Raw genomic sequence first — 26,323 nt, 5'->3', positions numbered from 1 at the left:
TTCTAAGCTCTCAATAGACTCCAGAACATTTTACCACATCTATATGTGGTAAAATGTTCTGGAGTCTATTACCAATACCTTATGCCTTTTTTTTTTCCCTTTTAAACATACCCTTAGCTTTCAATATGATTTTTTTTTCCCCAGGACTGCTCTAACTTCTTGAGTCCATATTATATTTCAGTTGGTTAAGTTGGTTCCAAACTACTAACTTATCAATGTTTGTTTGTTCAGCATTACCTATTAACAGTGCAAGCCTTGCATGGAGGTATGATTGAACCGTGGAATGCATTGCCTGATAGAGTGGTGAGAGAGCGAGATCAGCCAATGAGTTGAAGGAGTGGTATGATAGACTTTGTGTTTCCTAGGAGGGACCTCCCACGATGAGTCTTGATAGATTTGTGTTTCCTAGGAAGGACCTCCTGTGATGGGTTTTTGACTCCTTGGAGGCCTAAATAATAATAATAGTGAGGACTGGACACGGTATCAAAATTCCTGCTCAGTACTGCACATTGTTACCTTGCGATTATCTAGCTTTGATCCATTAGTGATCACAAATGACAGTTATGCTCTTTAACCAATGAAACTTAGCATATTCAGCCAAATAAAAGCCTAGCTATGCAATTCCATACTTTGAACCATGGAAATCATAGTCATGGTGTTCAAGCAAAAAAAAAGTAAATAGCACGACCCAAAATCATCTCTAGAACAAGTGTGTGTGTGTGTGTGTGTGTGTGTGAGTGAGAGAGAGAGAGAGTGAGTGAGAGAGAGAACCCCCCTACACACACACACTGCCACCATTAACAAGAGCACAGCAAACTGTTCATCCTCAATATAATAAAGACATGACTGTTCTCTTCAAGACGCATTAGTATGCAAAATTTCCTAACCTGGTGTGCTACTGCCACCATGCTTACTTGAGGACTGAACAGGTTTGAAAAGTAGCATGTCTGTTCTCCTCTATTGTAGTGGGGTTCCAGGATTATCTAAGCTTCAGCCCTTCCAAAGTACTATTATGTTTAAGATCTTTTTGTGGATGGGATTCGCATAAAATAAAGTACATATACACTTTTCCTCTCCTTCTCCATCAATTTCTCTCTATTACATTTCCTTACTTAGATATTCTTCCACTCTCTCAATCTTCACTTTTAGCATGCTCATAAAGTGATGCGATGAATACTTCAAGCATCAAATTCATCCATCAAGGTCAGCTGTTTAATACATGCCACTCTAAATCTACAGTATAGTGGGTGGGCAAGCATTCCGAAATCATTAAATTAAAAGTGGCATAATCTACGTTGGTTACAGTTTTTGACATCCCAGGCAAATTCATAGCTATATGTTTTTTTTTAGTGTGATAATTCTGATAATTGGTTAAGTATTCTATCACTGGCACCCTTCTGACACTGATTCCTTGGCATCCACCCTAATGCCAAATATTCCTATACTACTTATCATTAGCCCTGGTTTTCAAAAAAGGTTGAGTTTACAATAAACACTGAAATATTAAATTTCAACAATATTTCTATTTATTTTCTATCAATCCTGTTATGGATTGATAACCTATAGCAAATTTGAAGAATGGAGGAAAAACCTTATCCTGGAGACCAAAGATGAAATGTTTTCAAAGTCAGTCACCTCAGGACTCCAATAAACAGGGAAAGGTAGTCTCATATCAAGCGATGAAAATCACTTATCATCTAAAGACTTTCTTAAACATCCACTCACAACAGGATTTGAATCTACAACTTCTAGTTGGAAAAGAGACACTACCTACTCAACCAACCTGACTATCAATGTTTGATTATGAATGATTTTAAAACTATACAAAAACTTAAGACAACTTAAGTATTGAATATCATGCAAATGCAAACAAAGGGCTAACTAAACCTCGGAATATAAGTTGGATTTTATTGCATTTTTTAAAGAAAAGACTTCTCTGCTTGGTACATAAGAGGAGTCATGTTAAAGAATGCCGATTACTACCTGAAACAGTAAAATAAAATTCTGCGTGAAGTAGATGGATAGACTATATATCATCTACAAAACTACTATTTGTAGCAAAGTGCGAATAATAGTTTTGTGCAAAATATAACTGTGCAAAGTGCTGATGAACCCTTCGATGCTGGGAATATATAAACTGGCCAAACTCTCCTTGCTGGCTTATTTTCTTTTATCATTTAAATTAAATAATGCATTTCAACTAAAACTTACAGTTAATGTAATATAATATTGTAGTCAATGCTCTCACAGCATATGGACGATTTGAAAAATTTCTTTTCTGAGAGTCAGTTGAAAACCTCCAAATATGTTTTTCACTGTATTTACTTCATACAGTGTCTAAGAATTTAGAATTTATGTGCAGGATGTAAAAACAGAACTTTATTTACCACTCCAAGTCATAACAAAAACATTCAGTAGAACTACTCATCGTATCTGACATTCCAACCGTTTTTTAATCTTATTGTATTCTTTTACACAATTGGGACTTCATTATTAGCTGCTTGTCTTTCCAATCTAAATATTTTTCCTGATAATTTCAGGCAATTTAGTATGACTTATAGTCAGCATGCACTAGTCTCTATTTTCACTATCCATTGGTTTACTACTCACCATATGACATATCATTTGGGAGAATTCATCTGTTATGGGAAAAAGTACAAATATTTTCTTCCAGAAGGAGTGCTTGAATTTAACTATTACATTCATAATAGACGTCTCACATGTCCACAAGATTCAAACATGTTTAAAAGTTGTTTTGGAAAAGTTTTTTTAAATAAAAAAGTGCATTTGAGTATACTCAAGCTCAGCAAGGATGCCATTCTTAAGCTGCTTGAGATAATTCGAGCTCAGCAGTGAAAAGGTTAAAAGACAATGAATTAAAGGGTAATACTTTCCTAAAAAATGTATTTAAAACATTACATACATACTAACCACAACGCAGTGAATATATACAGGGTGTTCGGGATAAATTTGACAGTTTCGTAAGGAAAAAGAAAATCTTCTTTGTATCTATTAAATTTAATGAATTGACAAAAAAACATTACAGGCAGAGTTAATTACAATACTATCAACAAGATTTACTCAAAATAACCACCATTAGCATCGATCACGGCTTCAATTCTGCTTCGGAACCTCGAACAAGCTGATGCTACAGTCTCCCTGGGAAGGGCCGCAAAAACTGTTTTAATTTTATCCATTAACTGGGCTTTTGTATTACTGGAAGTGCGATTGGTGTCTTTTTCAACTGCGCCCCATACAAAATAATCCATGGGGTTAAGGTCTGGGGAGTTTGGAGGCCAAACATTTGGACTGGTGAAGTCGTAGAAATTTTCAGACAACCATTTTTGACTTTTCCCAGAGGTGTGGCAAGGGGCCGAATCCTGCTGCCATACATACGGCCTACCATTGGCTACCCTTGTTATCCAGGGCTTGACTACAGTTAGCAACTCCACGAACAAAGCCCGAATTCCAATGCCAGGGTTCTTCAACACCTGTTCCTGCAGATTTGCGAGGAATTCTGCTGTACGAACGCAATCAGATCGTCTGCTAGGGATCTTTCTTCTTGCTACATCCTCGTAGTCACCATTGCAAGTCTCTAGTTCATGCCTGATTGTTTTTACTGTATTCAGGGAGCATTGGGCAGCAGTCGTAATATCCTTATTTTGATGGCGGGCACGAATCATCATGATACAAGTTATTCTCTTCCATGATTCAGGTGGGTTCCAGCTATCCATCCTTTCTGCCATCTTGTATATGAATGAAGAAGGGTCCAAACTTTTAAATGAAGAGAAGTGTGTGTTAATACATGTAACTTACGGAAAAATATAATTAATTATAAATATGTCAAATTTATCCCGAACACCCTGTATATATATATCATCATCATCATCATACGTATCAAGGATTTAGGCCTAGTACGGCCTGTTCCGGCCTTAGAAGTCATCGTTGAATCGTTTAAGAGGACGTCCTGGTTTTCTTTTTCCTAATGGCTTGTACTTTAAGGCTTGTTTTGGTAATCTTTCTGTTTTCATTCTTTGAACGTGTTCCATCCATCTATGTTTATATTTTTTAATTTTTTCAATTACTGGTTCTTGGTTTAATTCTTTCATAATATCTTCTTTCTTTTGTGATCAAATAGGGTATACTTTGCAGTTTTTCTCATACACTTCATTTCTGCTGTTGTTAATCTTTGTTTGTCTTTTTGTTTTATTGTCCAGATTTCGCTTCCATACATTAAGACCGGTAGGGCTAATGTATTGTATACTTTTAGCCTGGTTTGTTTTTGAACTAGGTTTGGTTTAAATATAGAGTTAATTACTCCTGAAATTTTTAAATATTTTGTAATTTTTATGTTTATATCTTTTTCATTTTCATAAGTGATCATACATCCTAGGTAGTTAAATGAATTCACCTGTTCTAAGATCTTGTTATCTAATACTATTTTAGTTCTTAGTGGATCTTGTCCTTTAAAGGCCATAGTTTTTGATTTTTCCGTTGATATTATCATACCATAATCTTTGGATATCTCATTTAGATTTAAAATAGCTTTCTGTAAGTTATCTTCAGAATTTGTAATTATTATTTGGTCGTCTGCAAAGAGGAGAGTGTTTAAGTTAACTGTAGGTGAAAGGTTAATTCCTTGATGTAAATTTTTACTCCATTTTATCATTATTTCATTTAAGTAGATATTAAAAAGAGTTGCTGAGAGGGGACATCCCTGTCGGACCCCTTGGTTTATCTCTCTTGTATATGATAGCTCATGAATTAATCTTATTTGTATTTGATTATTTTCATATATACTTAGGAGAGCTTTTAGGATATTATTTGGTATTTGTCTTTCTTTTAATATGTTAAATAATATGTTTCTTTTAACTGTGTCAAATGCTTTTTGAAAGTCAATAAATGCAATATGTGTTTCTAAATTATATTCTCTTCTTTTCTCTATTATTAATTTTAGGCAGAAGGTTGGGTCTATACATGATCGTCCTTTTCTAAATCCATTTTGTACCTCTAGAATAAAGTTTTCGAAATATTTCATTAGTTTGTTATTTAAGATTCTGCTGTATATTTTGTAACATGAATTTATTATTAAAAAACTTAAGGAATAGAACAACGTAGTTAAGGATATAAATTAAATTAAACTTTAATAAATATTTTTCGATATTTCGGCAATGTCACATTGCCATCTTCTAAAGGAACTTACAAAAAAAGCAGCTCTTCATTCCCAGTTACTGTGTTTGTAGTGCCTACGAGCACATGCTTTTTTTTGTAAGTTCCTTTAGAAGATGGCAATGTGACATTGCCGAAATATCGGAAAATATTTATTAAAGTTTAATTTAATTTATATCCTTAACTACGCTGTTCTATTCCTTAAGTGTTTTAATAATGCATAACCAACGTATAAGCCTGTCTACGAGAATTAACATGAATTTAGTATACTGATACCTCTATAGTTTTTAGGGTCATCTCTATTACCTTTCTTAAAGATAGGAATCACAATTGCTTTTTTCCATTCTATTGGGGGGATACCAGTTGAGTAAATTTTATTTAAAAATAATAAGAGTCTTCCTTTGAATCTTGTTCCTGCATATTTATATAGTTCTGAACCTAGGTTATCTTCTCCAGGTGATTTTCCGTTTCTTGTTTCTTTCAGGCTGATTTCTAATTCTACTTCAGTTATTTCCTTTTCATTTTCGTTAATTGTTTGCCAGTTGTCTTTTTTAAAATATTTATCTGTCCACAGTTCTGTGTAGTAATTTAGAAATTCTTCTAATTTCAATTCAGTGTTTAATTTTATGTTTTCTTTGGTATCTGCATTTAGGTGTTTCAAAATCTTATATACATTGGGTCTTATTTTATATAATCATGTTCTAAATTAGAAACAAATTTATTCCATGATTCTCTATGTCTTTTTCTGACTTCTCTTTTAGCTATGGCTCTTATTCTTTTATATTCTATTTCATCTTTTAATCTTTTACTGCTTAACCATTTGTGATAGGCTTCTTTTTTCTTTTTGATTATTTCTTTGATTGTATCATCCCAGATCTTCAGTTTTTTCTTTTATTGAATTTTTTGGTCTTTCCTAAGCTTTCATTTGCTGCTGCATTTAGTATCGTTTTTATATTAAGCCATTATATTTCTATTTCTTCATTTTGTTTTATTTTATCTAGATATTAGTTAATTCTTTGTTCATATAGCCATTGTACATTTGTGTCATTCAATAGTCTAGTTTTATAAACAAATGTTTCAATTTTTCTTTCTGTTCTTGTTACTTGTAGCCATTTAGGTGGTAATCTTAATTTTATTTTAACAAGGAAATGGTCACTGCTTATTTCATATCCTCTGTAACTCTAACATCTAGTGAAAATTTTGATGTCTTTTCATTTAATATGAAGTAATCTAATATTGATTTCCATCCTTTTGCTGCCCAAGTATATTTATGTATGTCTTTATGTTTATAGAAGGAATTCATTATTTTTAGGTTATTATAAACTACAAAGTCAATCAATTTTTTACCATTTCTGTTTAGAGTGTGTTCTTCATGTATTCCTATATTATTATTAATTTTCGTGTTTCCAATTCTTGCATTTAAGTCTCCTGCTAAAATTATGTAATCATTTTTATTTATTTTATTATATATGTTTTGTAGCTGATTATAAAAATCAATATTATCCTGTTCTCTTCCTTCTTCTGGGGCATATAAACCAATTATTGTTAAATAGCCTCTATCTATTTTTATTCTAGCTTCTATTATTCTTTCATTCCATAATTTATAATGTTTTAACTGTTTTGAAAGGGAGTTATGAATCCAAATCATGACTCCTGCTTGTGCTCTTTGGTCTCTGTCGACTCCACTGTATATCACATTAAAATTTTCAGTTCTCATAGTTCCTTTTAATTTATTTTTTATTTCAGTGATTACTGCTATTTTAAAATTTCTTTCATTTAATAACTGGTCTAATTCTATTTCTTTATATGCTATTCCTCTTACATTCCAGTTTGCTATGTGTATTATATTTTGTCGTTTCCATTTTCGTTTTCCCTTTTCCATTCCAGGGTCGTTTCTCATAGATTCAATCCGATTATCTTTTTCTGTCAGCTTACAAGTATGGTTATGTTCTCCATGTCAGGGGACTAGCCTGACGATGGAATAGTTCAGTGGTAGGGCTGCTACCTTAAGGCTTCTGAACTCGCCTTCTTCCGAATTTAAACCCATATATATCATCATTTGAGGTTGTTGCAGCTAGAGGGCTACATGGTGTGTAGTGTTTTCAGAGAGCTCCCGAAAGCTAAGTATAATTTGGAGTGAAAATTGGAATATTGGTTTAAATCTTAACGTAGAATTGTTTATTTTTGGTAGCTTGTTGTGTCTGTGTGATTTTGGTGTGAATTCTGTTTTATTTAACTTAGTATTTTAACGATATGTTTCAGAGAATAGCACATGGCGCCAATGCGACGTAAGATGATGGCGTCCAAAAATATGACACCTTTGTTCAAAAACTGTAATGTGAGGGAGTTTGTCCAATGTGATGTGTGTAGGGTGTATGCATTCCCGAAGGAGGCTGGAGTTTGGATGGAAAGTGACAGTGGTGGTGGGAGAATGTGCAGAAAGTGTAAGAAAAGTGAGGAATTGAAGTATGTGTCAGGTCGTGAGATAGTTATGGTTGAAGAAAGCCAGAATGTGAATGAAAATAGTGGCTTGATAGGGAATTGCGATGTTGTACAAGATGGCAATGAGAGCAGTGATCAAAGAGAGATTGAAAGCAACTATACAGAGAGAGAAAATGGTTTAAATGATGAAAAAAATGAGGAATTATTTGTAGGGAGTGAGATCGCTAGGTTGCGCGCAGGGATACACAGTGCGCAGCGGCAGTTGGAGCACCTGCAAAACTCTTTCCAGAGTGCATCGGCTAACGAAAATAAACAAGTGTTTGAAAGGAAAAATAAGCGTAAGAGTGGGAGAGTTTCAGAAATGAAGGAAAAAGTGTTGTATGGTGACTCGTTATTAAGAGGAGTGATAGATGGGAGTTTAACTAAATCGTACTTACCGGGTGCAAAATTTTTAAGGATGTAAGTGAGAGTATTAGAGAACAAAAACAGAGGGTGAAAGACTTGATAGTTGTGGCAGGTACGAATGAATTGAAAGGAGATAAATTTTTTATGAGAGGACTTGAAAGTATTCTTAAAGGTAGCGAAAGAAAAGAGTGACAGAATTAGGATGGTGAGTCTGTTGCCACAGTACAACAGAGAGGAGTTTAGAAGGAGGGCCATAATTGCAAATGACTTTATGCGCAGGTTATGCAGACTGTGTATTGTGGAATTCGTGGATGTGTTAAATGAGTTTGATGGACAAAAGGATTTATACAAGATGGATGGCCTGCATTTGAATGGATTTGGTGTGGGGAGACTTGAAAAAGTGTTGCTGAATGAAGTGAAAATGGATGTGCAGAACCAGGGAAACTAGAACTACCAAGGAGGGAGGGAAGTGGATATGTGGACATCAGTGAGACAGTTGAGTGTAAGAATGTATATAATGTACCCGAGCAAGTACTAAGAACAAGAAATCGGAATGGAATAGTTAGAATAACGCATCAAGATAGGGGTGGGACAAAGGGACCTCTGCATTTCATATATACTAATGCCAGGAGTATTAGGAACAAGAAGGAAAAATTTTTGGCTTTGATTGGCTCTTCCTAGCCACAGGTTATTGGCATTAGTGAAACATGGCTGACGGAAGGTGATACAGTTAGTGGGATAGAATGTGTAGGTTATAGTGTGTTTAGGAGGGACAGAGAGAATCAAATGGGGGGAGGAGTGTTATTGATGATAGCTGATGAACTGCAGCCAAGGAGAATTGAAATTGTATTGCAGGATAGTGAAAAGAGCTCATTTGAGGCTATTTGGTGTGAGATTGAGACTGGCAGAGCAAAATATACAGTTGGGGTGCTGCTATAGACCAGGTGATGGAATAGATGGTGGAGATAGTATGCATAAACAAATTGATGAAATGAATGGAAGGAGGGTAATTATTATGGGAGATTTCAACTATGGTAACATTGATTGGAAGGAGGAGAGGACACATGTGAGGAAGGAAATGGATTTTATTCAATTATCAAGGGATAACTATCTGAGACAGCATGTAATTGAAAATACTAGGGGTTTGAGAGTGCTTGACCTGATAATAGCATCTGAGAATTTGACTGTAATGAATATGACCATGTTGCCACCTATTGGTGAGAGTGATCATAAGGTCTGACCTGGGAGGTGGCTAAAGGTGTGGAATTGTCGATTAAGACAGGGTATATGTGGAATTACCATGCTGGCAAGTACGACAAGCTTAGGAGATTGCTTGGATCGGTGCCATGGCATGTAAAACTGCAAGGGCTGGATGTTGATAGAGCATGGGAAGTGGTCAAGAAGCATTTGCAGGAGATTATGGCTGACTGTATACCTAGGGTCCGAATAGTAAAACAAGTAGGGGTTAAATGGATGAATAACACCATTAAGCTTGAGCTGCAAAAAAAGAAACAACTGTGAAAGGAATTTAAAGAGAAAGGTGACCTGCAGGCACACAAACGGTATAAAGCGCAGGCCAAAAGGGTAATGAGTGTGGTAAAAAAAGCAAAAAGGGAATTATGAAAGGAAACTAGCTATGCAATTTAAAGAGAATCCCAAACAGTTCTTTTAATATGCTGCAAGTAAAAAAAAAAAAAAAAAACTGTACACGGCAGAATGATTTTAAGGAATGACGATGGTAAGGAGGTCACTGAATCAGTTGATATAGTGAAATTACTGAGCGAGCACTTTGCAAGATTATATCATCCAGGTGGTGACATTGAAAAAATGAAGGAACCATTAGTTTATACGGGAATTGTGATGAATGAAGTGGGGGTGAATAGTCTATTACAGAACTTTAATGTGAATACATCTGTGGGATTGGATGGTATACCGGCACGGGTTTTACGTGAAGCGGCTAAAGAATTATCAGTGCCCTTGGCCATGTTGTTTAATCTGAGTTTCGGGTCTGGTTTAGTCACGAAGGTGTGCAAAGAGGGGAAAATAGTTCCGCTGCATAAAGGAGCATCCAAGACTACTGTTGCAAATTACCGACCGATTAGCATATCAGGAGTCATTGTCAAGGTCTTGGAGAAAGTAGTCCAGGGAAAAATACAGGAATGGATTGATGAAAATGAGATACTGTACAGGGGACAGCATGGCTTTGTGAAGGGTAGATCATGCCTCAGTAACTTGCTCAAGTTTTATAACACAGTAACGGGTGAACTGGATAAGGCTAATGAGTTTACAGTGATACTGATGGACCTGGCTAAGGCATTTGACAGGATACCACATGGAATTCTAATCCGTAAACTACAACATATGGGAATGGATATAGGGTTGGTGAGATGGATAGGTGGGTGGTTGATAGAGAGATATCAAAGAGTAGTTTATTCAGGAGTAGAGTCCAAAAGACAGCCTGTGACTAGTCGTGTGCTGCAGGGTTCTGTTCTTGGACCACTGCTGTTTAATTTGTTCATTAACAATATAGGGAAAAATCTAAGAGGAACAGTTCATTTGTTCACTGATGATGCAAAGTTAGGTAGGGCAATAGTGAATGCAGAAGACGTCAAAATCTTGCAGGATGACTTGGATAGAGTGGAGATGTGGGCTAAGGAGAATGGATATTAATTTAATGTGAGAAAATGTAAGGTTATGCATTTTGGGGTGAAAAGATTAGCAGCAGTATACCACATTGGTGGAACTGTACTCCAGGAGATTGATGAGGCCAGGGACTTGGGAGTGTTGGTGGATAGGGAGATGAAGTTTAGGGGCACATTGCAAAAGTGGCTAAATCAGCTCATCAACTCACTTGGTTGTTGAAAAATACTTTGACGAGCAGAGACAAACAAGTTATTGTACCTCTGTACCGAGCCTTGATAAGACCTCATCTCGAATACTGTGCCCAGATTTGGTCACCTAGGTTTCTTCTTAATTGGGAGAAGGTGGAGAGGATCCAGAAGCAAGTGACCAAGATGATAGCAGGTCTATGGAATGAACCTTATGAGAACAGGTTGAAGATTTGTGGGTTGTAGAAATTAGTTGATACGCGGAAAAGAGGAGATATGATTGAGACATTCAAATTGCTAAAGGGTTTCTATAGGATTAATTCAGAGGATATTTTTGAGATCAGGACTGGTGGTGGCAGAACTAGTGAACATGTATGGAAGCTGGGCAAGAGTGTGATTAGCAAGGGCGTTACAGCTGGGTTCTTTACTTTTAGAGTGGTAAATGAGTGGAATAAGCTGCCATAGTCTGTTGTGGGTGCTATGATGGTGAGCGAGTTCAAGGCTAGGTATGATAGATACTGTGAAAATGTCGTACAGTTGTGTGGCCATGATGTTTAGGGCCTCCCTCGATGAGTCTAAGGACTCCCTGGAGTTGCTCGTAATAATAATTATAATCAAATTCCTGATATATACCCTCAAGGTGTGGGCAGGATATGATAGTACCACATGAAAAATTACATCATTACTAATTTCCTATCTACAATTTTCCTCCAAATCAGTCTGTTACCTGACAAGACTCCAACATTATCAGATCTTATATTTCTATCTTCTAAGGCACTTTTTATTGTATCAATCCACCTACATCTTGGTCTTCCTTTGGATCTTTTTCCTGCAAATCTGGCAGAGAACACCTGTTTTCCTAATCCTTCCTCTCCCATTCTGTTTAAGTGACCATACCACCTGAGATTAGATCTGCTAACACATTCCTGGATGCTGATAATGTCAAGTTCTTTTCTAATATCCTCATTTTTAATAAGATATTGCCATTGATGGCATCTGTTCATGCCCCTAATCTTTCTCAGGACTCTCATATGTGTAGTCTCTAGTCTTTGGTCAAGGTTTTACTTCTGACCTAGCCCTCACATCCATAAGTTAAAATCGGCTTGAATACTGTCTTGTATACAGTTAATTTAGTGTTTTGGCTAATTTCTCTCTTATTCCATATAAATTTATTCAGTTGACTTCCTACCATACCAGCTTTGTTGATTATGTTGTCTATTTCCATATTTAATTTACCATCTTCACTAAAAATTGTGCCTAAGTAGCTGAAATGTTTACTTGTTCTATAGGTTCTCAATTCAATGCAGTTGACATTTTCAATGTTTCTACCTATTTCCATTGTCTTTGTCTTTTTAATGCTGACCTTCATGCCATATCTATTACAACAATTATTCAACATCTCCAATTTTGATATCAGGTTTGGTACCACTTTCCTTCATAATGTGATCCATATAGGTAACGAATAAGGGCGGCAATAAAGTACATCTTTGTCTGACACCAGATTTAACATTAAACCATCTTCCTGTACTTCCTTCAATTCTAACTGCTGACTTATAACTCAAATAAAGACTAAGTATTGCTTGATATAATGTCTCATTAACACCATATAACTATAGCACATTGAATAGCTTCTTTCTTGGCACCTTGTTATATGCCTTTTCCAGATCAACAAAACTTAAATACAGATCTTTGTTATATTCCCATGATTTCTCAACTATCTGTTATAAAATGAAAATCTGATCCTGAGAGCCTCTATTTGGCCTTCCACATTTCTTCTCAACCTTTTCTCAAGTATACTAACATATATCTTACCAGGCATCTTTCTTCTTTCCAGCTATTTTCTGTCCACTGCTGGACTCCTCCAGTTCTTTTCACCTTTCTCTGTTCTTGGCAATGGTTGACCAACTTTCCCCAATAAACTCTGACAGTAATCAATCCTCTTTCTTTTAGGACGTCCTCGGCTTCGTTTCCCTTCTTTAGGAATCCAGTTCGTAAGTATGGTGGTCTATCGCTCGTCTTCTCTTCTGGATAAATGTCTGGCCATTTACATTTTAGTCGCTTGTGGTGAAGAATTATGTCAGTGATGCGAAACTGGCTTCTTATCCAGGTGTTTCACTTCTTATCTTTTAATGTGATGCCTAGCATCAACCTCTCCATTTTACTATGAGTTGTTAATTTATTTGCCAGTGCTCTTGTTAGCGACCAAGTTTCACAACCATATGGAGATGACTGGAGTATACACTGGTTAAATGTCTTCCTTTTTAAACAGAGTGGGACATCATGGTTTTGAAAAATGTTTTTCAATTTTCTGAATGCACTCCAGGCAAGTTGAACTCTCCTATTTATTTCATTTTGGAGTCCACAGTTTAGGTCAATATGATGACCTAAGTATGTATATGAAGAGACTCTTTCCAAAAAATTATATTAAGGTTTTCTGGAGTGTTTGCAAAAATTATGATACCATCTGCATATCTTAGATGTGTTAAGTTTCTGTTATTAATTTTTATACCAAGGTTTGTCCAGTTTATATTATTAAATATTTCCAGGAACACGACTAGAGAAATACCTCTGTAAATCTCACATCAGTTTTATTTCCCTTTTTATATATGGGTACTATGAGAGCTCAACTCCAATCATCTGAACTATGCAGTGCAGCCACTGTAAAACTTTTATACTTCCATACTTCAGCATTTCTGATTGAATATCATCTGCTCCTGCTGCCTTTTCACATTTCAGGCTTTTGATGGCTTTTTCTACTTCACGTATGGATATGTATTTCTGGCTGCATGCCTGGTCAGTGTATTTTACCACTGTGCTGTCATCACTGCTTGTTTCATTTAGCAATTTTTCAAAGTAATTACTCCATACTTCAAGGATATCTTTTTCTCCTGTTTTTCATGTCACCTTCATCCTCTCTAATTCCTTTTACAGCATTCTTTCCTCCATTTCTGAGCTTCTTCAACAACCTCCAGAATATCTTGCCACCTTCTTGATATTTATTTTCTATGTTCTTACCTAAGTCCTCCCATGACTTTTGTTTAGCTAGTTTTACACAGTGTTTAGCTTTCTTACATTTGTCTCTGTATTCTCTAAGAGCACTGCCTCTTTAAGTTAAAGAGGCCTTCCACCATCAAGTTCTGATTTTTCTATCCTTACAGACAACCTCACCACATGCCACTCTGGCTGAATCAATCAGTGTTTTCTTCAGGGCTTGCCAGTGAATCTCCAAGGTTTGGTTCTGTTCTCAAACTCTTTTATTTTTTCTTCAATCATTCGATGCGGTGAAATTTTATATAAAGATTTTCTGACATCGATTTTTAAAGGGGTCATAAATCATGTGGAAGGAACAAAATTGTAAATTGCTGTATTTTAAAGGAGAAATGCTGATTGTAAACTTGTAACGCTAACTAACAAAAAGAATGATATAGAAATTATAAAAATTATTGTAAAATTTTTATAATTTTAGGTTAAAATTGTGCATTATGTTGGTTTGATGTAACATTATGTTAAAAGTAATTCTTTAAGTTAAAAGGATTAGAAAAGATTATGTTTGCTACTTAAAAGTAAACAAAGGTATTGAAGGTTATTCAGATATAGAATCAGGGGTCTCCGACCCTAAAAACAAGGAGCTTCTGAAGCTTATAAAAGAGAACCTAGAGCGAACTTCTGTTCGGAAATAGGAAAGTTTTGAGAGGTCTTTTTTTTTTTTTTTTTTTTTTTTTTTTTTTTTTTTTTTTTGTCTTGCTGCAGTCCGTTGGCCTGCTCGGACACCCATATTTCATCGTAGGATCGTGAACCCCTAGGCACCGGGAAAACCCAGGAGAGGCAGATCATTCTATGGAGATGTATTTTCAGTAGTGGAACATGCTACATGTGACCAGATATGCGCCGCCAACAACAGGTCCAAAACCGACCATGAGCTATGCTACAAATCCCGGACGACCGCCAAAAGCCATTCAGCAAAGACTAGGAAATAGAACCAAGAAAAGCAGTTAGCAGAACCGCCACAAATCTTCAAGACTGGTAGGACTGTATATGTTTCTACAAATTTGTGAGTAGATTCTAATGTATTAACGCTGAGATGGTGATTAAGAATTGTATGTCTGCTGAACATAGCTTTGGTAAAATAGTTGTATGAGTCACTGTAAGAGTAATTGAGGCTGAAAATTAGCTAGTATATTTATTGAATGTCAGCCAATGATATTGATTGTAACAGCCAGTAATTGCCTAGAGTTTGTTAAGCAAGTTATTCAAGAATTGTGAATTGCAGGCCTAAATTGTAAGGTCACGATTTAGGTTTAAAATAGGCATTGGAGAGAAATTGTTTGATGTTTATTATATTGTATAGTACTTAAGGTAAAATAAACATGTTTTGTTTGCTAAAAACTATTGCCTGATTTTTGACCAAGGCACCATCTCACAAAAGTAACTGAACCTGTGTGCTTAAATTAGAGAAATTGCCATGACTGACTATTTAAGGTATTATTTTAGAAAGTGATCTATTCTATAAGTGTTATAACTAATCTTCCCATGCTATAACATCAATTCAAGGTGGTGCAGTCGAAAAACAAATTTTCCCTGAATTATATTGCTTGGGAAATAGTTAACTGTAACTGTGAGCTGCCTATTCTAGAAGCCTTTTCACTAACAGTGCTAATGCTTGTAGGAATATAAGGGATCACAAGCGGGGACTAAATTAATCTGCTTAAGTTAGAACAAGGTAAAGAGTACTTGACAGAGAATTAGAAGTTAAAGTAAACATGGGAAAGATAACAAAAAAGAGTAGAATTAATACAAAGGCGAGACAGCCGAGATATATTGACAAAGAAATATTTAATTAAGATGAATAATTAAATTTCAAAATATTACCACAGTGCTGTCATCACTGCTTGTTTCATTTAACAATTTTTCGAAGTAATTACTCCGTACTTCAAGGATATCTTTTTATCCTGTTTTTATTATTATTATTATTTAAGCCTCCAAGGAATCAAAAGACTCTCATTGGGAGGTCCTTCCTAGGACACACGTCTATCAAGACTCATCGTGAGAGGTTCCTCCTAGGAAATACAAAGTCTATCATACCATTAAACTCGTTGACCGTTCTCACTCTCACCACTCTGTCAGGCAATGAATTCCACGGTTCAACCACCCTCCATGCAAAGAAACCACTCCTCACCCTCTTGCTCACAGTTTCCTTTCGTAACTTCCAGGGATAGCCCCTTGTCATCACTCCTTCCCGCTGTTCAACCAAGCAAAAGAACACCCCAGTGCAACCACCTCTCAACAGTTTAAAAGTCTCAATCATATCACCTCTCCTCCTTCTATCCACCAAACTCTGCAGTCCACATTCCCTCAGTCGATCCTCATAACAAACATTGAACAGTCCTGAAACTGTCTTTGTTATCTGCCTTTATACCCTTTCCACGATTAATTTATCCCCTTCAAATCCAGGGGACCAAATCTGAGAACAATAATCTAAGTGTGGTCTGATCAGGGTCTTATACAACGGAATGATAACTCTTTTATCTCTGCAGGTCAGCTTCATTCTCATTATTGCAGCAATCCTCTGTGTTGCCTTCACCACCTTTGCAATATGTCCCTTGAATTTCAGGTTTCTATCAATCATCAACCCCAGATCTCTTGCCTACTTCCTCCAGTATAGCTCCTCCAATAGAGTATGCAGCATCCCATCGATGTGTCCTAAACCTCAAGACCTTACATTTTGCTGCATTAAACTGACATTCATTTGCCCATCTGTCTAGCTTATTCAAATCCTCTTGCAGGACTACCACATCTGCACTATTACTAATAACCCTTCCCAGCTTCACATCATCTGCAAACAACTGAATATCCCCCTGCAATCCACTGACAATGTCATTGATATAAAGGTTAAACAATATAGGTCCCAGTACTGAGCCCTATGGGACCCCACTTGTAACCCTCTGCCTCCTTGAAACTGTCACACCATACACAACTCTCTGATACCTATTAGACAGCCAATCCTGAATCCAGTTGACCAACCTGATATCCAAACCCATGTGCTGCAACTTAAATATCAGCTTATATGTGGCACCCTGTCAAATGGCTTCGCTAAATCCAAGAAAATAGCAGCATATGCCTTTCCCTCATCTACTGCTCGTGTAACTTTATTATAAAAGGCTAGCATATTACTAAAACAAGAGCACCCCCCCCCCCTCACAAATCCATGTTGACTCTCGCAGATAACATTACCCTCATCTGTCCAATGTTTTATACAGTCCCTAACTAATTTCTCCAAGATCTTAACTACTGATGACACACAAACTGGCTTATAATTAGACACATCCAGTCTGCTACCACCCTTATGCAATGCCACTATCTTACCTGCCTTCCATTCCTTGAGCACCTTTCCTGTAGCCAGAATTTCATTGAAAAGCCAGGTCAAAGGAGCTGTCAGTTCCTTAGCACATTCTCTCAAAACTCATAGTGAAATACCATCCAGTCCCACAGCTTTACTGACATCCAGAGTATTCAGTATTTGGAACACGCTCTCCTCCTGCACCTCTAAACTGCCCTATCCCTCTAGTATTAAAATATCTACTCCTCAAGGATGAAATACACTTCAAGGATGTACTCCTCAAGGATGAAATACACCAATAAAGTGTTCATTGAACAATTCCACTATGTCCTCTGCATCAGTCACTCTATTCCCATTTTTATCCCACAATGTCATTCTTCTACAATCATTTCTCCTCCTACTGACCACATAGCTAAAAAATTCCTTAGGATTTTCTTTGAATCTTAGGATAAATCTCTTCTCATATTCCAGTTTCGCTTTCCTTGCCATACTAGTCACTCTCCTGGCCTGTGTCTTATATTCTTCATGTATCTGCTCTTCACCTGTCCCCTTATATCTCTTCCATAGCCTCTTTTTCACATGCAGTTCCTGTTTAATATTGTTTGTCATCCACTTTACACCAAATTGTGTCCTCTTCTGCACTTGTGGAATACAGCTTACTATTGCTACTAACAAATATTCCTTTACAATTTCTCAAGCACTAATGATATCCTGGCCTTCCAATTCCTCCATCCATGAAACTTCCCCAAGTTGATGTCTAAGACTATTATAATCACCATCCTTATAACTCCACATATGTTCCCATCTCTTTGATACTCCTGCATGACGATTCATCTTCCAAGTCAAAACCACATGGTCACTCTCTCCAACTGGTGGGAGAGATATCATCTCAGTTATTATCAACTCTTCTGATGCTATGACCAAATTCAAAACTCTTGAACCTCTTGTTCCCTCTATTACATGTTGCCTAAGACATTTGTGTCTTACGCAACATGTCACCTTTATCATTTTTAATTCCTTTTACATCATTTCTTTCCTCCATTTCTGAGCTTCTTCAACAACCTCCAGAATATCTTGCCACCTTCTTGATATTTATTTTCAATGTTCTTACCAAAGTCCTCCTATATGACTTTTGCTTAGACAGTTTTACACAATTCTTAGCTTTCTTACATTTGTCTCTGTATTCTCTAAGAGCACAAGCTGACTTATTTGACAGAAACTTTTGATAAGATTTCTTCTTTTCCTTCACTGCCTCTAACTTCCTGTGTCCACGATGGAGTTCTGAGTTTTCTATCCTTGCAGACAACCTCACCACACGCCTCTGGCTGAATCAATCAGGGTTTTCTTAAGTGCTTGCCACTGAATCTCCAAGGTTTGGCTCCTGTTCTCAAATTCTTTCATTTTTTTCTTGAATAATGTTTGTGTATTTTAGTCTATAGTTCACATCTGAGAGCTGGTCAACTTTAGTGCACTTTAAAACTTTCTTACATGGTCTTCTTTTCAATATGAAATTCAATTTTATCCTGCTCAAGACTAAATGGTGATCACTTCCAATTTCAAATCCTCTGTACACTTTGGTGTCCTGCACCAGGGAGAAAATATCACCATCAACAATAGCATAGTCAATGAGACTTTTATTTCTTGCCTCTTCTCTCCATGCGAATTTTTGCATATTTTTATGTTAGAACATTGTGTTAGTAATAACCAGTCCATGCCGTTAGCAGAAATTCAGGAGGTATTTGCCATTATTATTAGCTTTGCTCTTTTCTCCAAATTTTCCAAATATATTTTTGTATGTCTGACAATCATTTCCTACTCTGCTATTTAGATCCCCCAACGAGGACCAACTTTTCCTTTTTCATTGTGTCAATTGCTTTCTCTAAAGCCTCAAAAAATTCCTCCACTTCTACCTTAACAGAGCCTTCTGTGGGACCATAAGCACAAATAAGTCTCATTGTCCAGTTCCCCATTCTGATATTTGCCCACATCACTCTACTTGAGATTGCCTGCCATTCAACAAGATTAGCCTTGTATTTAGTGTTGAATACTATAGCTGCTCCTTCTTTTCCTTGAATGTTATTGCTTGAATATAACATTTTGTATTTATTTTTATTGCTCAGAAAGATTTCATTAGCTTTTGCCTTTTTTGTTTCAGTCACCCCTATTATGTCGATATGTTACTTATCCAATTCCTCAGCTAGATCCATTTCTTTGCCATTCAGGCTTCTTATGTTGATGGTACTGATCTTGAACTTTGGTGATATTGAGTTGGGATGGATATTAGGATTTGTTAAAGTAGCTGACTTTTTGCTGTTTGCTCTGGTTCCCTGGCAAAAACAATGGGGGCCTTGTTTAACCGGGTGATGCCCCAGCAAGCACGAAATTCTGTCATGTTGTACCCTCATTTTTATTTTGGTTTAAGCCAATAAGAATACAATTTGGTCAGCTAAATCCAAAATTGCCAGCCCATCCTCATTTGCTCAGTATCCAGGTAGATATCTAACAGGGTGCACTACAAGAAGGTGAGGATTGGACATTAGGTCAGAAGCCCTGATCGGTTCTCTGCATTCCTTTAAAGGCTATTTGGCGGTCTCCTCTTAGTTATATATAGTGAATTTGCTATAATGAATTTCTTTAGAATAGCACTGTAACTATGGAACTTTGGTAAGGAACATTTGGTCGGTTTGTTATAATGATGGTTTATTGTAACCTGTATGATGATTTTTCTTCTGGTGACATTTCAGAGTTTTTTTGGTTGTTTTTTTTTTTTTTGCTTAGAATGCTTTTGAGGTTTCGAATAAAGTGAGGAAAAAATACACACTCATTACAGCTATAATAATTTCTGTGATTAAAACAGAGCAGTTATATAAGGCTGAGCATAACTGGGAGAAGGATGATCTGTAGAAAAGGAAATGAACAAAGTTATAGTCAGACTTGTAAAGAGGAAATTAATCCACAGCTAAAAAGAGGTTCAGTGTTGGGAGAATGATGAGAATTATCTGGCATTCTGGTAGTTTGATGAACAAATTGTATTAAATCATTACTGATAGCACACAGTTTGGCTTCTCTTCTGGCTTGGTCTGTGAAGTGGGAGAAGGAAGCCAGACTAAATTGTGGAGGTTGAAATCAACAATGAAGATTATGTCACTGTTAGATGATAATCAGACTGTATGTCATCAATTTTCAGGGGTAGTCAAATAGGTCAGTAAAGTCATTAGAGTTGGGAGAACTGAGGCAGTAAATGAAAGAAAAACCAAGTGGGGTAAGGAAATCTTGAGCCAAAGCAGATCGTATGAAGGGGATTCTATACAAATCATGCTTTTGAAGTTACAAGATTGCAAAATATAAATTCTCAATACAAAATCCAAATATAGTGATGGAACACAGTGTTATAGCAATCTATGTAATTATCATCAGGTGATAAATGCCTCCTTTATTATTACATGGTGATCAGAAGTCATTGTGTAGAAACATTAAGACAAACTACCAATGCAAAGAACACTTTAACTAAGATAAAATAACACTTGCTATTTTTATATCAAGGTCAAAATCAGTTGTTGTGTATATACACACACACACTGTAGCACAAACTACATCAAGACTTATTATAGTAGGCACAGTATTACTGATCTGGTCAACCAACGACCCTACCCTGACCTCTCGTGAGGGAAAGAAAATGAGAAAGAAAATAATAATAATAAAAGTAATTAAATACTTAAATAAGTGTAACTACATCAACTGCTAGTAGTTAGGACATACCCTCAATGGCAAACTCACTTTTTCAAAAAGGCTTAAACCATGCAATTATACTAAGGGCAGTCAAACGAGATGTTATCTACCCAATGAAATATGCCTGAAATTCCTCAATGCTAATTTAGCTGATAAATGTGCAACATATTAAGTTGAAAAATGGTTGAAAATGTGCAACATATTAAGTAATATGTATACCAGTGATTAACAATCTCACTAAAGCAGATATAACAGCCATAAAATTTCTAAAACAAGAATGGCATGTTATTACCAAAGCCAACAAAGGTAATGCTACCATTGTTCATGAGTGTGAACAGCTTACCTTTAAAAAAAATATATCCAACATGTACACCAATTGATTAATTACAATACAATAAAACTCCATTAAAAGAAAACAACAGAATTACTTAAACTGGTCATAACATAGCCAATAGAAACCATTAAAAAGCTGTGAGTGCATTATGTTCATGCCCCTAGGATTTATGGTCTTCCAGCAATATACAAAAATACCATGCCACAATAGTATCAAAATAAACAATAAAAAATTTTTAATGTTGAACATAAAAATTCAACTGCGTTTTTAATAATTAATGTAGAGCTCCACTAAGCAGTTATATTATTTTGTTGGTCTGTATATTACAATTCTTCATAAACATACAAAGAATAAATTTATATGGAACAAAAATGAAATAATCCAAATCACGAAACTAGCAGCACACAAGACGGTATTTAAATGCATATATTTAAACAGTATTTAAATGGTTCTGAGAGTGCATAAGAAATAAATGTGCAAATACTGCAAGCTATGGATTTGAGATTTCTGAGGAAATTAAGGTAGTGAAGAAATGTGTCAGTAAGAGAACTATATTAAAAATGAAGATATTAAAATAAAACATGGTGTTATTAATATTCAAGAATCTTCATTAGAATAGATGAGAAATGAAATATTAGCAAGTATGAAACAGAAAGTGACACAGAAACAAAAAAATAAATAAAAATAATAATAAAATAAATAATAGACCAATACAAATGTTAATCAGAGACTAATAAGAAAGTGATGAATGCATAATTTAATTGTGTATTTTTAATATATTATTATAGTTTTTTAGTGTAGTTATTGTTCTAAAGCATTTTATAACATAATTTTAGAAATATTATTAGTTTTAACTATGCTTAAAAATGGTGGCAAAAACTCGTCGTAACAAGGTAGTGATTTTAAAATTTATGCTTGCCAAGGGAGTCCCCACTTCTAATTTCCCAGGAGCGAAAATTAAAAATATGACAAACGTAATTGAAAACCAAAACAGAAATGTAAAAGAAATAGTAGTGCTCGTAGGTAATAATAATTTAAGTGGTGACAAACATAGTATGAGAGAAGATATGAAAGGTCTGTTGGAAGAAGCGAGAAAGAAATGTGAAAGAGTAAAAAATTGTAGGATTACTACCTAGATATGATAGTACTGAGTTAAGAAGGAGGGCGATGATAGCAAATGATTTCACGCACAGGCTATGTAGAAGATATGGATGCGAGTTTTTAGATGTGTGGGGGTGTGTTTGATGGCAGAAAAGATTTGTATAAGAATGATGGCCTGCACTTGAATTCATTTGGCATCAGAAACCTGGAGAAATTACTTCTTGGTATGAGAACCAATGCAGTCAGGGAAACTAGATCCTCAAGGGAGGAATGGGAAAAATGTGTGTGAAAGTTCAGCTATGGTATACAAATATGATAAAGATATGAATGCCTTTGAAAATGGTTATGTATGTGGCGAAGGAGTGGAAAAATATGCTTTGGGTTCCGACCTTTTAAGTATGTCTGGGGAGGGAAAATAGAAAATTCTAGAACAAGATATCTAATTATAAGAATAGGCTAGGTTGTAATTTATTATGTCTATACACAAATACCAGGACCATTAGAAACAAAGGGGTTGAGTTTGTTGCTTTATTGAATACAATGTGGCTTTAGTTGTTGTTGGCATTAGTGAAACCTGGCTATCAGATATGGTAAGTGGAATCGAGCGTAAAGGATATACAGGGTGTTCGGGATAAATTTGACAGTTTCGTAAGGAAAAAGAAAATCTTCTTTGTATCTATTAAATTTAATGAATTGACAAAAAAACATTACAGGCAGAGTTAATTACAATACTATCAACAAGATTTACTCAAAATAACCACCATTAGCATCGATCACAGCTTCAATTCTGCTTCGGAACCTCGAACAAGCTGATGCTACAGTCTCCCTGGGAAGGGCCGCAAAAACTGTTTTAATTTTATCCATTAACTGGGCTTTTGTATTACTGGAAGTGCGATTGGTGTCTTTTTCAACTGCGCCCCATACAAAATAATCCATGGGGTTAAGGTCTGGGGAGTTTGGAGGCCAAACATTTGGACTGGTGAAGTCGTAGAAATTTGCAGACAACCACTTTTGACTTTTCCCAGAGGTGTGGCAAGGGGCCGAATCCTGCTGCCATACATACGGCCTACCATTGCCTACCCTTGTTATCCAGGGCTTGACTACAGTTAGCAACTCCACGAACAAAGCCCGAATTCCAATGCCAGGGTTCTTCAACACCTGTTCCTGCAGATTTGCGAGGAATTCTGCTGTACGAACGCAATCAGATCGTCTGCTAGGGATCTTTCTTCTTGCTACATCCTCGTAGTCACCATTGCAAGTCTCTAGTTCATGCCTGATTGTTTTTACTGTATTCAGGGAGCATTGGGCAGCAGTCGTAATATCCTTATTTTGATGGCGGGCACGAATCATCATGATACAAGTTATTCTCTTCCATGATTCAGGTGGGTTCCAGCTATCCATCCTTTCTGACATCTTGTATATGAATGAAGAAGGGTCCAAACTTTTAAATGAAGAGAAGTGTGTGTTAATACATGTAACTTACGGAAAAATATAATTAATTATAAATATGTCAAATTTATCCCGAACACCCTGTACTATTTTTAGGAATGACAGAAGAGATTGGAGAGGAGGAGTGCTATTAATGATATCAGATGACTTAAGTCCAGTTAGGGTAGAAATACAAGAAAACAATGATGGTAACAATATCCCATGTAGCGATGAGTTTGAGTCTATCTGGTGTGAAGTGGAGGTTAACAGAATGAAATATATGGTGGGGTGTTGCTACAGACCTGGCGGATCAGTTGTAGGGGACGAAGAAATGCATCGCCAATTTAGCCTTATGGGCACCAAGCAAATGATCATTATGGGTGACTTTAATTTTTCAAACATTGTTTGGGTAGAAGAGAAATCTCATGATAAGAAAGAACAGGAATTTATTGAATTGTTGCAAGACAACTTTCTCAAGCGGCATGTGAAAGAAGGAACTCGATGTCAAAGAGTGTTAGATTTGCTCATAGCGTCAGAAGGGATCTCTGTCAAGAATATGGCTATTTTACCACTGATTGGTGACAGTGATCATGCTGTTCTTTCTCGGGAAGTATCAACTTGTATTGAAGCTCCGATTAAAACAGGCTACATGCTGAACTACAAAGCTGGAAATTATGATCAACTTAGAAGAATATTATCTTTGGTCCCATGGTATCAGTTACTGAATGGAAAAAATGTCAGCAAGGCATGGGAATCTTTGAAGAAGTGCTTGAATGTGGTGGTAACTCAATGTATCCCTAGTGTTCGAAGAATAAATAGGTTGGGAGTGAAATGGATGTGCAGCCTTATTAAGCAAGAGATCCACATGAAAAAGATGTGGAAAGAATATTGCGAGAATAAGAGTGAGAGGAGTTATGAAATATATAAAGCTCAGGCCGGAAAAGTAACGAGTATTGTGAGAAAATCTAAAACAAGTATGAAAAGAAATTGGCCATGCAAGCTAAAGGCAATCCAAAAGAATTTTATCGTTATGCTGCAAAAGAAAGAATGAATGTGGAAGAATAACTTTATTGAATGCAGATGGTACATGAGTGTTGGAAGCTAAGGAGATTGTTCAGTTAATGAGTGCTCACTTTGCTAAGATATATCAACCAGGTGTACGTAGCATGGTACATAGTGCTACTGCTATGTTGGATGAAGAGTTAGAGGTTCATGAAAATGAGGTTGAAAAGCTCTTGCATAATCTGGATAAGAATTTGTCAATAGGGACAGATAGAATACCAGTTCGTTTGCAAAAGGAATGTTCAGCTGAATTGGCTAGGCCTTTCACACATTTGTATAACTTGGGTCTCAGCTCAGGAATGATACCACAGGAATGGAAGGAATGTATGATAGTTGCATTGCACAAGGGTGGTGCAAAAACTGATGTGTCTAACTACTGACTATTAGTATCCTCTGATGTGGTAGTGAAGATTTTAGAAAAGTTAGTAAGAACTCGCATACAGAAATGGGTAGACAAACAAGCTATACCTCCACAAGGAACAGCATGGGTTTACTAAAGGAATGTCATGTTTTAGCAATTTGCTCATATTTCATAACAATGTTATTGGCCGAGTTGGATAAAGGGAATGGATACACTATGATAATGTTGGATTTTTCTAAGGCATTTCATAGGATACCACACAATAGACTGTTGATAGGACACCACACGATAGGCTGTTGCATAAACTGGAGAATATGGATTGGAATATAATCTATTGACTTGGATCAGGGGATGGTTGACAGACAGATATCAAAAGGTGGTATGCAGTGGGTGTGAATATGCCAGATTTAAGGTGACCAGTGGTGTACCTCAGGGTTCGGTTTGGTTTGGTTTATAGTTTATTTGGCACAACGAAAACACAGGTCATACTGTGCCATACTAAAGGTTACAACTATACATAAGCAGTTACAGTAAATTTAAACAATATGTCTGTACAAAAATCTAGTTCCACAAAGGAGCAACTACAGATAAACAGAACTAATGCAGAGGGCAAAGCAACACAGAAGGTCAGAGGTTATTACGGTAGTACAAAATTATAAGTTAATACGCAAAATATGCAACACCAAGCAAAGGAATGCAGTATCTACATATATGTAAAATTATAACAGATGCTTTTACAGCAGTAGAAAAATAGGCAAAAAGAGATTATTATACAATATGCATGGATGAAACTTAAATTTAGCAATGCAGTATAAACAGAATTTAGCAATACATATAAGCAGAATTACTAGAAGGTGCAAATAGACAAGGTGACCTATAGCAATACATGATTAGTCAAAAAATAAACTAGTAAATAAAATGCATATACAAAATTTAAGTTAAACAATTTAGCCGACCAAATTTGTATTCTACTTGGGTTAAACCAATGCAGAAAATGATGGAACAACATGACAAAATTTCATGCCGGCTGGGGCGTCACCCGGTTAAACAAAGCCCCCATTGTTTTCGCCAGGGAACCAGGGCGAACACTGAAAAGTCAGCTACTGGAACAAATCTGAAAGCACACC

The 26,323-nt window shown here is 36.1% G+C and overlaps 1 protein-coding gene across 2 annotated transcripts in view; it reads right to left on the bottom strand.

Annotated features, from left to right (window-relative positions):
- scat (VPS54 subunit of GARP complex scat) overlaps positions 1–26,323 on the bottom strand; it is a 393,993-nt gene that overhangs the window by 130,692 nt on the left and 236,978 nt on the right. The gene's annotated exons all lie outside the window — the stretch shown is intronic.

This window comes from Typopeltis vanoorti, chromosome 10 (assembly GCF_054136105.1).
Source record: "Typopeltis vanoorti isolate ZY-2024b chromosome 10, IOZ_Tvanoo_1.0, whole genome shotgun sequence".
NCBI classification, from domain to species: Eukaryota; Metazoa; Arthropoda; class Arachnida; order Uropygi; family Thelyphonidae; genus Typopeltis; species Typopeltis vanoorti.
This window is presented reverse-complemented; position numbering and strand designations above follow the sequence as displayed.